Here is a 15,702-nt window from a genome sequence, read left to right as displayed (position 1 = left end):
TGAAAAAGTTGCCCTTCCACCACCATCCTCTATCTTCTACCTTTGAGCCAGTTCTGTATTCAAATGGCTGTTTCCCCCTGTATTCCATGAAATCTAACCTTGCTAATCAGTCTCCCATGGGGAACCTTGTCGAACGCCTTACTGAAGTCCATATAGATCACTTCTACCGCTCTGCCCTCATCAATCCTCTTTGTTACTTCCTCAAAAAACTCAATCAAGTTTGTGTGATATGATTTTCCATGCACAAAACCATGTTAACTCTCCTTAATCAGTCCTTGCCTTTCCAAATACAAGTACATCCTCTCCCTCAGGATTCCCTCCAACAACATGCCCACCACCGACGTCAGGCTCATTGGTCTATAGTTCCCTGGCCTGTCCTTATCACCCTTCTTAAACAGTGGCACCACATTAGTCAGCCTCCAGTCTTCCAGCAACTGACCTGTGACTATCAATGATACAAATATCTCAGCAAGAGGCCCAGCAATCACTTCTCTAGCTGCCAACAGAGTTCTAGGGTATATCTGATCAGGTCCTGGGGATTTATCCAAAAATGATCCCAAACAGTTATACATGGCTGTCACACATTGTCAATTCAATAGTTGCACACAGGTATAAAAATAGAGTCAACAAAATAATCACTTTAAACTTCAATATATTGCTTTGCAGGTCTGAAAACATCCTGTTCTGGTGATCATGTGCTCAGATAGAAAGGTATGTGTTCTTCTATAATCCACTTTTTTGACAACTTGGTTGACTTGCTGCTGTTTAGTGTGATTCAGTATTATTGCACAAACATCAAACTGGAGTTATCTTCCTCACTCTCTTTGTGCACGCATGGTGTGTCAGTCCTTCATTTGTACTGGCTTCGTTCCTTCGTAATGTAGACCATAATCAATAAGTACTTTGTTTCATCTGAGCTGGTTGAAATTATAGAACCCTTTGCTGATATCCAAGTATTTGTATTTTCAGCATGCACATTCTCACATTTACACTCCTCGTGTTCAGTGTGCCGTTTTCTACTGGCCTGCTTGTTGTGATTTTTATTAATTTCCCTCTTTGTTTTAGAAAAAGATTGCAATCATTTTATGATCACTATTTCCTAAAGAATGTATTGCAAAAAAATTAACCTCTCCTTGTTGTACAAAACCAAATTGAGTAAACCCTATTCCCTGGCTATTTCCTCAGTTTAGTGGTCTAAAAAGACATCCTGTATACAATCCAGGTATTTATTCGTAACAGTGTTATTGCTAATGTGGTTTGCCTAGTCTATATTTAATTAAAGTCACCTATTATTATTTAGCGCCTTGTTGCATGCATCTCTAATATCCTGTTTAATGCCATCCCATACCTCATTATTACTCTTTGGAAACCTATAGACAGTCCCTACTAACGTTTTTCATCCTTGGTTGCTTAGTTGGTTGCTAGAAAAGTCATTTTTATTTGCCTTCTAAATATAGATTGTGCTGAGGATGGTAGTCCTTTCTCCAGTCGCATTTCATGAAAATGCAGCAATACAGTATGAACTTTTATTTTGTTGCTTGATCCTTAATGGTCATTGACTTAATAATGCATACCATTTGCTCTGCAAGAATATTTGCATGTAGGTAAGTGGGCATTAATACACAGTTTGGTCTGAGAATGGAACAATTGGTTTAAGAAATATAATAAACCAAAGGAAACAGATTGAAAACAAATGCAAATATATGTAGAGATAAATGCATCAATAGCTCTACATGAAAGAACAAACTGTTAGATAGACAAAAGCTAATTAGATTTGATGACAAATTACAAAAGCAATTGATTCAAACAGGATTATGAGTTTGAAATCAGCACTTTGCTTTCGTTAATAATTAACAGGAACAGTTATCTTAATGTTTAAGTCATGCTTTTGGTGTTTCTTCCGGAAGTCTGATGGAGTAATATGCTTAACATTGCGGTCAACAGTTAAAAGTTAACAGTAACCCATTATTTCCACGAAAACATTATAAAACATAATTGACATGGCAAATGAAAGTAGAAATAAAATATCACCATATTGGGGATTGAATTCTTTTTAGAAATCTGAAGAGTACAATTGACTCAACCAGAAGTGTCACAGGATTATAAATAACTGGTGTGTCACAAAATAGAACAAAACAAGATTTAACTTTTCATTTTAAAGGTCTTCAGTCATAGTTTCATGGTGACACAGGATTTCATCTACTGAGGACATAACTATTGAAAATGATTTAGCTCAATAGTGAAATTACACATGGAAGAGAACTACTTACAACTATGTTACAGAAAATGGGAGGAGTAGGCCACTCAGCCCTTCAAGCCTGTTCTGTCATTCTATACAAGCATGGCTGATCAACCAACTCAGTAACCTGTTGCTACTTTATTCCAAATCCTTTTCATCCTAAGAACTATATCTAAATCTTTTTTGAACACTTTCAATGTTTTGGCCTCAACTGCTTTTTTTGTGGCAGTGAATTCCATAGGCTCATCACTTACTTTGTATTTAGATTGGGGTATTTAATTCATGTCAGTGAAGTTTAGTGCAAGTTATTGTATAGGCTGTAATCACCATCTATACATGTTTTAACTTCAAAATCCTATTGGTCTATGGTAAAACAATAAAATTGCACAAAATATCTTCCCATTGATCTTGACATTTTTGTCAGTGAGGAATACAAACTAAACGGGTGCCGAAGCATAATTTCTTTAGCAATGGCAGCAAGCCAGGATCATTCATGTTGTTAACTGGTAGTTCATCAATTACGAGCAACAGTGACACCCCTTACCAAACATTGATTTTGGTAAATCATTGCATTGAGTCATTGCTAAAAAACAACAATTATTTTGTCATACTTCAACAAGTGATAACTCACTCTGGCCATGTCACATCAGTGTTGGATGTAAGAAAGTCTCTCCCACACTCTTGTTGCATTATGGACAGTGCAGTAAATGACATCCATTCACATGAAATGAATGCAATGTGTCAGATCTTCATATTTGCATATATTGCAGAATCACAGAATCGGTTTAATGCAAAGGAAGGGCATTTGGCCCATTATGTCGGAACTGGCTCACGGAGCATTTTGACTTAGTGTCAATCTCCCGTCTTTTCCCTGAAATCCTGCACATTGATTCTATTTAAATTGTTATCCAGTGCTCTCGTCAATGTCTTAATTGAATCTGCCTCCAGCACACTTCCAAGCATTGCAGTCCAAAACCAAACTATTTGCTGAGTGACATAACTATTTTCTAAACTTATATTTGCTTCTTTTGCAAACCCCTTAAAATCTGCACCCTCTGGTTCTCAATCATTTTATGAGCAGAACCATTTCTCCCTATCTAGTCCATGCAGAGCTCTCTTGATTTTGAAAATTTCTCTCAAGCCTCCTCCCAGTCACCTCCTTTCCAAGAAAAAAAAGTTCTAATTTCACCAATCTGTCTTTATAACTTGTCTTTCTCATCTCTGGAGCCATTCTTGTAAACCTCTCCCGCACTCTTTCTGATGTGTTCATACCCTTCCTAATGAGTGGTGCCCAGAACTGTACACAATCTTCTGGCTGAGGGCTAATTTTCTCTGTAATTTATTTTTTTGGTGAGCTGATCTCTGAGGGATGTATAGAAACTCAGAGCAACTATGCAGTTCCAAATTATGAAAGAGGTTAGAGAACTTTCAGTGGATTGATTTTACAGGATGTATCCATGTCCTGTATAAGTTCAGCATAACCTCACTGCTATGGTATCGTATGTCCCTATTAATGAAGCCGAGAATACTATTTTTTTTTAACAGATCTCTTTACCCATTTTTCCTGCTGCTTATAACCAGTCCATTCCATGCAATGGTAATATCTGTCTTAACCTCAATTTGATCTTCAATATGGAGACTCTCAACTCATTGAAACAGATGGATTAGCTTTTCTCGTTCTGCCAGAATACACAAACGTATGTAATGTAACAATCCACGAAGGGAACAACCCCATCAATTGCAATTCAGAGATTCCAGAGATTTGCTACATTTTGGTCACTGCCAAGCAGAGCAGATTCAGCAAATTACATCTGGAGTTTGCACATTCTCCCTGTATCTGCATGGGTTTCCTCTGTGTGCTCCGGTTTCCTTTCACGATTGAAAGATGTGCAGGTTATGTGGATTTACCATGCTAAATTGCCCATAGTGTTCTAGGCTAGGTGTATAGGTCATGGGAAATGCAGGGGGACAGGGAGAGGGGAGAGGATTGGATCTGAGTTGGATGCTCTTCGTATAGTCGGTGTGGGCTTGATGGGCTGAATGGCCTGCTTCTACATTGTCAAGATCCTTTGATACAATGATTGGTTCTCTGATAACTATCTGCAACAGCTTAAAAGATCATGATCAGCAGGTGGTCTGTACTTATCCAACAGGTCGCTGAGCTCCTGTCAATTCTGTTCCTCACAGATGGACTAGAACTCTCTAAGAATGTGACCTTTAAAAGCAAACAAGTCATGATTCTACAAACTCCATATCAAAGCATGCTACAGCGTGTGCCTATTGGTCATATGAGTGTAAAAATATCGTAAGAAATTGAAATGTAAATCCATACATTGGCCAGGTATTACTAAGGACATCAGTCATTAAGAGAACCTCAAGATTCCTTCTGAGCCATGGTGCTAGATTGCGACTGGTATTTTGCACATCTAAACTTACATTTCATTTGGTGGCTGATTATTTGACCAACTCCCACTTTAGACGACAAAATGATGATACCACTAATGAAGCAGTTGTTGGCATTTTAATGGTCATATTCAGCACTCAGTGTACCACAACAAATGGGCCACAATACACTGGTGCAGCTGTCAGAGACATGTACAGGAAATGAAGTATTCAGTATTTTACCTCCTCTCTTCACTATCACCAGTACATGGCCTCATATAATGTGCTATTTGTACTGTCTTATCCATGGCTTTAAGTATAAAGTGATTAGTCAGAGTTTTCAGATGGCTCTGCTAAATCTACATGTCAATCCTCTAGACAATGATTTACCCTCACCAGCACCTGTCAAGCTTGGGAAACAGACCCACACAGTTATTCCTGCCGACACTCTCACCACCGAACCACCTGTGCATGACGCATTGCTAAGAAAAATAGAGATAATGGTCCAAGAGCAGGATCAATTAACATGGAGACAGCTATTACAATTTGAACCAGGACAAAGCATAGGAGTTTGAGATGTCCATACGAAAGTAGGGGCTTGTGGCAAGATAGTATGGCATGTCCAACTTAGGTCATATTAAATTTTAATGAGAGCGGTCAAATCATGTGAAAAAATTGCACATCACCACACAGTCACATGGTCATGCAGGATGACAAATCAGAAACTGAAAGTGTTATGTCAAGCAACGAGCACATCTACAAATGATACACATCTATCCATGACAACAGTTCCCACACTGCAAGGTGCGCTGTAAAGTCATGTTAAATATATCTTATCTTCCAAGGCATAATCTTGTTATACATACATATGGACAATTTATCTATATACATCCTTGTACATCTTATTGAAAAAGATGATTCGTCATTGTACAAGAGCACAGATTGGGGGTTGGTTTAGCTCAGTTGGCTGGATGGTTGGTTTATGAAGTAGTATTAGATTAGATTAGATTACATTACAGTGTGGAAACAGGCCCTTCGGCCCAACAAGTCCACACCAACTCGCCAAAGCGTAACCCACCCATACCCCTACATTTACCCCTTACCTAACACTACGGGCAATTTAGCATGGCCAATTCACCTGACCTGCACATCTTTGGACTGTGGGAGGAAACCGGAGCACCCGGAGGAAACCCACGCAGACACGGGGAGAACGTGCAAACTCCACACAGTCAGTCGCCTGAGGCGGGAATTGAACCCGGGTCTTTGGCGCTGTGAGGCAGCAGTGCTAACCACTGTGCCACCGTGCCGCCCTTAGTATGATGCTAACAATGTGCGTTCAATTCCTGTAGTAGCTGAGGTTACCATGAAAGACTTTCCTTCTCAACATCTTGCCCACCTGAGGTATGGTGGCCTTCAGGATAAATCCCCACCAATTATCTCTCTCTAATGAACGAGCAGCCCTGTGGTCTGGTAAGATTACGAGGGCTTGACTTGATAGCACAGATTCCAGAACAGATCTGTTTCTATCATGACAAATGACCTTCCTATATGGAAGTACCCACCTCATTTTAGTTACTCTGTGTAATGGAATCAATACACCATCTTCAGGTCAGGCAGTTATGCAGATGTAATGTACAGAAACATTAGCAGGCACAGAACTTTGATAGTGAGTGTACGCCTGTGATATTGTAGCTGTGTAAATAGCCAGTGTTGTTAACAAATGGCAAGACAGCTATCTCAACAAGAATGTAACTCTCTGGTTTATGTTATGTGGTCCAACTATTATACTAGAAAATTACAAAGCACATCAGTTATGATATAGAAACTTGCCACACTTTACAGATTTATTTAAATCCATGTCATGACAAGATTTGAACCTGTGCCCCAAGGGCATTGGTCTAGCCATCTATATTACTAAACCAGAAGTGTTATCAGTATACCATTACTCTTATACTTAGCAATCCAAAACTATATCATATAACTTCTTGTTCAGAAAGTGTTCCCACAACTCAGAAGTTCTAAAGAAGGGTGACTAAATTGAAAACTCAAATCTCTTCACCGGTGATGTCAGACCTCCTCAGTTTCTCCAGCAATTTCTGTATTTTCTTTGTTCTGAATTTTCAGCATCTTTGTTTTATTTGAATGTTGATACCTCCCATGCTCATAGCAGAGTAAGCTGATTGCTATGTCAAGCATTGGCATTATTGACAAGCTACATATGATTTACTTGATTTTGAGATAGAAATAGAGCTTGAAGTAGATCTTGGTTACCATAGTATCCTTTACAATATATGTCATATAATTATACTTAAATCAAGTGTAGCATTCAATCAATTATACCTTCCTTTATCACCCACCTGTCAAATTGATAAGTATCTATTTGCATTGTGAAATATGTGCTTTGGATAAGATCTTGTTAAAAAATTAGATTAGATTCCCTACAATGTGGAAACAGGGCCTTCAGCCCAACCAGTCCACACTGACCCTCCGAAGTGTAACCCATCCCTCTCTGACTAATGCACCTATCACAATGGGCAATTTAACATGGCCAATTCACCTAATCTGCACATCCTTTGGACTGTGGGAGGAAACTAGAGAAAACCCATGCAGACACAGGGAGACTATGCAAACTCCACACAGACAGTTGCCAGAGGCTTGAATCGAACCTGGAACTGTGAGGCAGCAGTGCCAACCACAAAGCCAACATGCCACCCATAATTAATGATGTATTAACAATGCACACCACTATTAATATGAAAATAGCCCAATAAATTAAGTGGGTTAACATATTCTGTGAATTGCAAATCTACAGAATTTGTGCATCAATTTACACCAATCAGATCTTTGCTTTGCATTAAGGACATCTGACCCTTAGAATACCTATTATTTTTAAGCACTTGCTGGATTTGCACATTAGATGCCCATTAAATCCAACTCAGAACATTAATGCTGTTAATTAACATGTGTAAGTGTCTATTTAATGTAGCTATAATTGTTAATATCATGTCAAACAATCTTCATGACCCAGATATTGAACAATTTAAACACACAAGTTTCACTTATTCAGGTGGTATCCTGATGTGACCTAAAACCATCCACCACATGTCCTTAGTCTCACCACATCCTATAAACAGATCACCAGTGTGTTTGCCAAGCTAGACTGATGCTCAATTAAGCAACATCTTGACTTTGAAATTCTTGTCCTTGTTTTCAAATTCCTCCATGAAACTTGCCATCTCCATCTCTATAATTTTGTTCCAGTCCCAAAACCCTCTGAGCTATTGATACTTCTAATTATAAACAATTGAGCGTAGAGTCATAGAGTCATAGAATCATATAGCATGTAAACAGACCCTTTGATCCAACCAGTCCATGATGAACATAATCCCAAATTAAACTAATCCCTGCTCCGGCCGATATTCCTCCAAACGTTTCCTGTTCGTGTACCCATGGCAGCATGATGGCTCAGTGGTTAGCACTGCTGCCTGACAGCACCAGGGTCCCAGGTTTGTTTCCAGCCTCAGGTGACTGTCTGTGTGGAGTGTGTGCATTCTCCCAGTGTCTGCATGGGTTTTCTTTGCGTGTTCTGGTTTCCTCTCACAGTCCAAAGATATGCAGGTTAGGTGAATTGGCTGTGCTAAATTGCCAATAGTGATAGGTGCATTAGTCGGAGGGAGATGTGTGACTCTGGGGAGGGTTGGTGTGGACTGGTTGAGCTGAAGGACCAGTTTCCGCACTGTAGGGAATCGAATCTAATCATCCAAATGTCTTTTAAACATTGTAATTGTACCCACATCCACTACTTCCTCAGGGAGTTTGTTCCACGCGTGACTCACCCTCTGTGAAAATTGGTTCTTGTGTCTTTTTTAAATCTTTCTCCTTTCACCTTAAAAATGTACCACCAGTCTTTAATTCCCCATCTTAGGGAAAAGACAACTACCATCAACTCTATCTATATCTCTTGTTAGTTTATAAACTTCTATCAGGTCACCTCTCAACCTCTTACATATCTTAACCATCCTTTATTTGAATTGCTTCACAATTGTGACTTGGTGTAAAAGTTTACTTTAAAATTGTCAATAAAACACTTTTGAATGACACGGTGGCACAGTGAGGCACTGTTGCCTCACAGGGCCAGAGACCCGGGTTCAATTCCCGCCTGAGGCGACTGTGTGGAGTTTGCACATTCTCCCCGTGTCTGCGTGGGTTTCCTCCGGGTGCTCCGGTTTCCTCCCACAGTCCAAAAAATGTGCAGGTTAGGTGAATTGGCCATGCTAAATTGCCCATAGTGTTAGGTGAAGGGGTAAATGTAGGGGAATGGGTCTGGGTGGGTTACGCTTCGGCGGGTCGGTGTGGACTTGTTGGGCCGAAGGGCCTGTTTCCACACTGTAAGTAATCTAATTACATTAATGGTACTATATAAATACTGGTAGTTGACAAATTATTCTTGGAAACTTCAGAATATTAAATCATAATATTGCTATTCTTTTTCGTTTCCAACAGTAGTTTTGCTTTCTGCAAATTCAATCTTTCTTTCACTCCCATTATTTACTTCTACAAACTTGATTTGATTCTAATTCACCCATTCAAATTTACCCTCCTAGTTAGTTGTTCCTTTATTTCTTTCTAAATCTTAAACTTAATTAACTAAGGGAAAAAAACCCTGCTTATCCTGAATACCCTGTGATCTTGGTAATCAGATCACAAGTCTATTAGGTTATGCTGCAAAACATCTCTGACATAAATGAGATTTAGGTTTATTGTCACATATATTACCATGAATACAGTAAATAGCTGACAAAGTCACCGCTTAAAGCAGAATCTTAGATACAAAGATACCTAGGTACAGATTCTTGGAATAAATTAGGAAAATAAAGAAATAAAATGTCCAGCACCTTTGCTTGATCTTAGATAGAAAAGGTATCTACGCACAAACATCTTAAGAATTAATTAGAAGATTAAAGAAATAAAAAAGATCGGATTTACAGTCATACCAAGCAGAAAAGATGCAGCAGATGGGGCTGTGCTGGCCTCATGTCCGCATTGGGCCTCGCCTCCAGTCCGTGTCGTCTTCACTCGAGTGTCTCGAGGCTGGAAATCTGGGCTGGCTTCACTCATTGCTGGAAGTCAGTGCTGGCTTCACTCGAGGCTGGGAGTCAGTGCTGGCTTCACTCGAGGCTGGGAGTCTGGACTGGCTTCACTCAATGGTCTTGAGGCTGGGAGTCTGGGCTGGCTTCACTCGAGGCTGGGAGTCTGGGCTGGCTTCACTCGAGTGTCTCGATGCTGGGAGTCTGTGCTGGCTTCACTCGAGGCTGGGAGTCTATACTGGTTTCACTCGAGTGTCTCGAGGCTGGGAGTCTGGGCTGGCTTCACTCAACGTTGGGAGTCTGTGCTGGCTTCACTCGAGGCTGGGAGTCTGTGCTGGCTTCACTCGAGGCTGGGAGTCTGGGCTGGCTCCACTCAAGTGTCTTGATGCTGGGAGTCTCTGCTGGCTCCACTCGAGGCTAAGCGTCTGTGCTGGCTTCACTCGAGGCTGGGAGGCTGTGCTGGCTATACTCAAGGCTGAGAGTCTGTGCTGGCTTCACTCAAGGGTGGGAGTCTGTTCTAGCTTCACTCAAGTTTGGGAGTCAATGCTGGCTTCACTTGAGGCTGTGAGACTGTGCTAGCTTCACTCGAGGCTGGGAGTCTGGGCTGGCTCCACTTGAGGCTGAGAGTCTGTGCTGGCTTCACTCAAGGCTGGGAGTTTGTGCTGGCTACACTCAAGGCTGAGAGTCTGTGCTGGTTTCACTTGAGTGTCTCGATGCTGGGAGTCTGTGCCGGCTTCACTCAAGTCTGGGAGTTAGGAGTGTCTTCACCCGAGTCTGGGCTGGCTTCATTTGAGCCTGGCAGTCTGTACTGGTTTCACTCAAGTGTCTCAAGGCTGGGAGTCTGTGCTGGGTTCACTCGACGCTGGGAGTCTGTGCTGGCTTCACTCGAGTCTGGGAGTCTGTACTGGTTCCACTCAAGTGTATCGAGGCTGGGAGTCTGTGCTGGCTTCACTTGAAGCTGGGAGTCTGGGCTGATTCACTCAAAGCTGGGAGTCTGTGCTGGCTTCACCCGAGGCTGGGAGTCTGGGCTCGTTTCACTTGAGTGTCTTGACGCTTGGAGTCTGGGCTGGCCTCACTCGAGGCTGGCAGTCTGGGCTGGCTCCGCTTGAGGCTGAGAGTCTGTGCAGGCTTCGCTCGAGGCTGGGAGTTTGTGCTGGCTACACTCAAGGCTGATAGTCTGTGCTGGCTTCACTCGAGGCTGGGAGCCAGTGCTAGCTTCACTCGAGTCTGGGAGTCTGTGCTGACTTCACTCGAGGCTGGGAATCTGTGCTGGCTTCACCTGAGGCTGGGTTTCTGGGCTCGTTTCACTTGAGTGTCTTGACGCTTGGAGTCTGGGCTGGCCTCACTCAAGGCTGGGAGTCTGGGCTGGCTACACTTGATGCTGGGAGTCTGTGCTGGCTTCACTCGAGGCTGGGAGTCTGTACTGGTTTCACTCGAGTGTCTCAAGGCTTGGAGCCTGTGCAGACTTCACTCGAGGCTGGGAGTCTGGGCTGGCTTCACTCAATGCTGGGAGTCTGTGCTGGCTTCACTCGAGGCTAGGGGTCTGTACTGCTTTCACTCAAGTGTCTCAATGCTGGGCGTCTGTGCTGGCTTCACTCGAGGCTGGGAATCTGTGGTGACTTCATTCGAGGCTGGGAGTCTGGGCTGGCTTCACTCGAGTCTGGGAGTCTGGGATGACTTCACTCGGTGGTCTCAAGGCTGGTAGTCTGTGCTGACTTCACTCGAGGCTGGTAGTCTGTGCTGGCTTCACTTGATGCTGGGGGTCTGTACTGGTTTCACTCGAGGCTGGGAGTCTGGGCTGGCTTCACTTGAGTCTGGGAGTCTGTACTGGCTTCACTCAAGGCTGGGAGTCTGTACTGGCTTCACTTGAGTGTCTCAACGCTGGGAGTCTGTGTTGGCTTCACTCGAGTGTCTCGAGTCTGGGAATCTATGCTGGCTTCACTCGAGGCTGGGAGTCTGGACTGGCTTCACTTGAGGCTGGGAGTCTGGGCTGGTTTCACTTGAGGCTGGGAGTCTGTGCTGACTTCACTCGAGGCTGGGAGTCTGTGCTGGCTTCACCCGAGGCTGGGAGTCTGGACTTGTTTCACCTGAGTGTCTTGACGCTTGGAGTCTGGGCTGGCCTCACTCGAGGCTGGGAGTCTGGGCTGGCTTCACTTGATGCTGGGAGTCTGGGCTGGCTTCACTCAAGTCTGGGAGTCTGGGCTGGCTTCACCCGAGTCTGGGAGCCTGTACTGGTTTCACTTGAGTGTCTCAACGCTGGGAGTCTGTGCTGGCTTCACACGAGTCTGGGAGTCTGGACTGGTTTCACCCGAGTCTGGGCTGGCTTCATTCATGTCTGGAAGTCTGTGCTGATTTCACTCGTGTCTGGAAGTCTGTACTGGTTTCATTCAAGGCTGGAAGTCTGTGCTGGCTTCACTCGAGGCTGGGAGTCTGTACTGGTTTCACTCGAGTGTCTCGAGGCTGGGAGTCTGTGCTGACTTCACTCGAGGCTGAGAGTCTGGGCTGGCTTCACTCCACGCTGGGAGTCTGTGCTGGCTTCACTCGAGGCTGGGAGTCTGTGCTGGCTTCACTCGAGGCTGCGGGTCTGTACTGGTTTCACTCGAGTGTCTCAATGCTGGGCATCTGTGCTGGCTTCACTCGAGGTTGGCAGTCTGAGCTGGCTTCACTCGACGCTGGGAGTCTGTGCTGGCTTTACTCGAGGCTGGTAGTCTGTGCTGACTTCACTCGAGGCTTGGAATCTGTGCTGCCTTCACTCGAGGCTGGGAGTCTGTACTGGTTTCACTCGAGTGTCTCGAGGCTGGTAGTCTGTGCTGACTTCACTCGATGCTGGGAGCTTGTGCTGGCTTCACTCGAGGCTGGGAGTCTGTACAGTTTCACTCGAGGCTGGGAATCTGGGCTGGCTTCACTCGAGTCTGGGAGTCTGTACTGGCTTCACTCGAGGCTGGGAGTCTGTACTGGCTTCACTTGAATGTCTCAACGCTGGGAGTCTGTGCTGGCTTTACTCGAGTGTCTTGAGTCTGGGAGTCTGTGCTGACTTCACTCGAGTCTGGGAATCTGTGCTGGCTTCACTTGAGGCTGGGAGTCTGTGCTGGCTTTACTCGAGGTTGGGAGTCTGTGCTGGCTTCACTTGAGGCTGGGAGTCTGTGCTGGCTTTACTCGAGGCTGGGAGTCTGTGCTGACTTCACTCGAGTCTGGGAGTCTGTGCTGGCTTCACTCAAGGCTGAGAGTCTGTGCTGGCTTCACTCGAGGCTGGGAGTCAGTGCTGGCTTCACTCAAGGCTGGGAGTCAGTGCTGGCTTCACTCAAGGCTGAGAGTCTGTGCTGGCTTCACTCGAGGGTTTCGAGGCCGGGAGTTTGTATTGGCTTCACTCTGGCCATCACCGATTCCACTCCAGGATGTGTGGCAAGAAGAAAGAAGGATAACATCACAAAAGAAAAAAAAAATTAAATGGATGGAGTGGACAAGATCCAGCTCAGGTAATCCTCCATTCCTGCCTTTTCCCTATAACTCTTAATTCACTCATTGATTAAAACTCTGTCTGTCCCAGCCCTGAATATACATAATTATCCATTTTTGCCAGCCCTCTGCAGTAAAGAATTCCATAGATACATTATTCTCTGACAGAAATGGGTTCAATTTAGAATTGAGTGCATGTGGGAAACTGCTTAGAAATATGGATCAATGATTGGGTACTCAATGGATGCTTCTTAATCAGCGTTTACTAAGGAAGAGGAATCTGATAAAGTATAGGTTGAAGAAAAGTTAGTAGATAATGGATAGTGCGGAAATTGAAAAGGATGAGTTATTGGAAAGGTTGTATATGGTTCAGATGGAGAAGTCACCTGGTCCAGTAGTTTGCAATCCAGCTTGTGATATGAAGTAAGCAGTGAAAATGGTGGAAAGGCTTGCCAAATTCATCCAAGCATCTCTTGATATAGGGTAGGTGCCATGGATTTGGAAAATGGAAAACATGGCACTCTTACTCAAGAAAAGGTACAATTACAGTCCCAACAACTACTGGCCACTTGGACAGTGGTGGATATGCTTTTGAAAGTAATATTCAAGCAAAATTGTCAACAGGCACTTGAAGAGGTTTGAATTACGTATGGGATAATTTGATAACCAGTTCAGATTTGTAAATGGCAGAAGTGTGAGGTGGTGCATTTTCGCAAAAAAGTTAACTTGTGAGAAAAAAAATTCTTCCTCAACTCTGTCTTCATTTAGTGACTCCTTATTCTGAGATTAACCCCTCTGGTTCTAGACTGTCCCTCAAGGTAAACAAGTTTTTTGTATTGAGCCTGTCAAGTTTTCTTATATATTTTCATAAGGTGTCTCTCATTTTTTTTTATTCCAATGAGTACAGCCCAATCTATACAACCTCTCCTGAAAAAATAGTCTCTTTATACCTGTATCAAGGCAGTATTTGATTAAGTGTGGCATTAAGGAGCCCTAGCAAACCTGGAATCAATGGGAATCAGGGCAAACTTTCATCTGGTTGGAGTCATACTTGGCACATAGGAAGATAGTTGTAGCTGTTGGAAGTCAGTCATCTGAGTTCCAGAACATCTCTGCAGGAGTTCCTCAGGATAATATCCTCAGCACAACCATCTTCAGCTGCTTCATGAATGATCTTACCTCCATTAGAAGGTCAGAATTGGGATGTTCATTGATGATTGCACAATGTTCAACACCATTTGTGACATACAGAAGCTGCCCATGTTCAAAAGCACCAATGTCTGAACAATATCCATGCTTAGGCTAAAAACTGGCAAGTAATATTTACATCACACAAATGCCAGGCAATGACCATTTCCAATAAGCAATAATCTAACCACCAACCTTTGATATTCAGTGTTGTTATCATCACTGAATCTGCCAAAATCAACATCCTGGGGGGAATGCTATTGACCAGAAACTCAACTGGACTCACCACATAAACACAGTGCTACAAAAGCAGGTGAGAGTCTAGAAATTCTGCATCGAATAACCCACCTCCTAACTCTTCAAATCCTATTCACCATCTATAATGCACAAGTCAGGAATGTGATGGAATACTCCCCATCTGCCTGGATACTCAAGGATATTTACATTATCCAGAACAAAGCAAACCACTTAATTGGCACCTCATGCACAAACATCTACACTCTTCGTTAATGACTTCAGTGCTACAGCGGGCGCACAGAGAGGGGAGCCGGAAGGTAAGCGGAGACCAGTTTAAATTAACGTTTTTCTTTTCGCAGTCTGTGTTTTTTTTTAACTAGGAGCGTGAACCCGGAAGTCGTCAACAGAGGCTTCTGGGAAGGTAAGAAGTTTGAGTGGAGAAGGAACCCGAGACACTACATGTGTAGTGTCTCCCACCCTCCCTCCTCCTCTAACCTCAAAAAAAGGACTCAGCCAGCTGAACAGGTAAGCTACTTAGTGTTCTTGTTTTGGAGACTAATTGTAGAGTTATGGCAGCGCAGGCAGTGGAATGTTCCTCCTGCAGGATGTTTGAGGTAGGGGTGACCACCGATGCTCCTGCCGACTTCATCTGCAGGAAATGCAGCCAGCTCCAGCTCCTCACAGACTGCGTTAGGGAACTGGAGCTGGAGTTGGATGAACTGAGGATTATTCGGGAGGCTGAGAGGGTGATAGATAGAAGCTACAGGGACATAGTTACACCAGAGAACAGAGGTAGCTGGGTAACAGTTAGAGGTGGGAAGGGGAGGAAGCAGGCAGTGCAGGGATCCCCTGTGGTCGTTCCCCTCACAATAAGTATACCGCTTTGGATACTGTTGCGGGGGACAGCCTAGTTGGGGTAAGCTGCAGTGACTGGGTCTCTGGCACGAGGTCCGGCTCTGAGGCCCAGAAGGGAAAGGGGGAGTGGAGGAGAGCGCTAGTTATAGGAGACTCTATAGTTAGAGGGACAGACAGGCGGTTCTGTGGACATGGGCGAGACTCTCGGATGGTTTGTTGCCTCCCGGGTGCCAGGGTCCGAGACGTCTCGGACCGTGT

This window comes from Chiloscyllium plagiosum, chromosome 11 (assembly GCF_004010195.1).
Source record: "Chiloscyllium plagiosum isolate BGI_BamShark_2017 chromosome 11, ASM401019v2, whole genome shotgun sequence".
NCBI lineage: Eukaryota > Metazoa > Chordata > Chondrichthyes > Orectolobiformes > Hemiscylliidae > Chiloscyllium > Chiloscyllium plagiosum.
Note: the sequence above shows the minus strand (reverse complement) of the source record.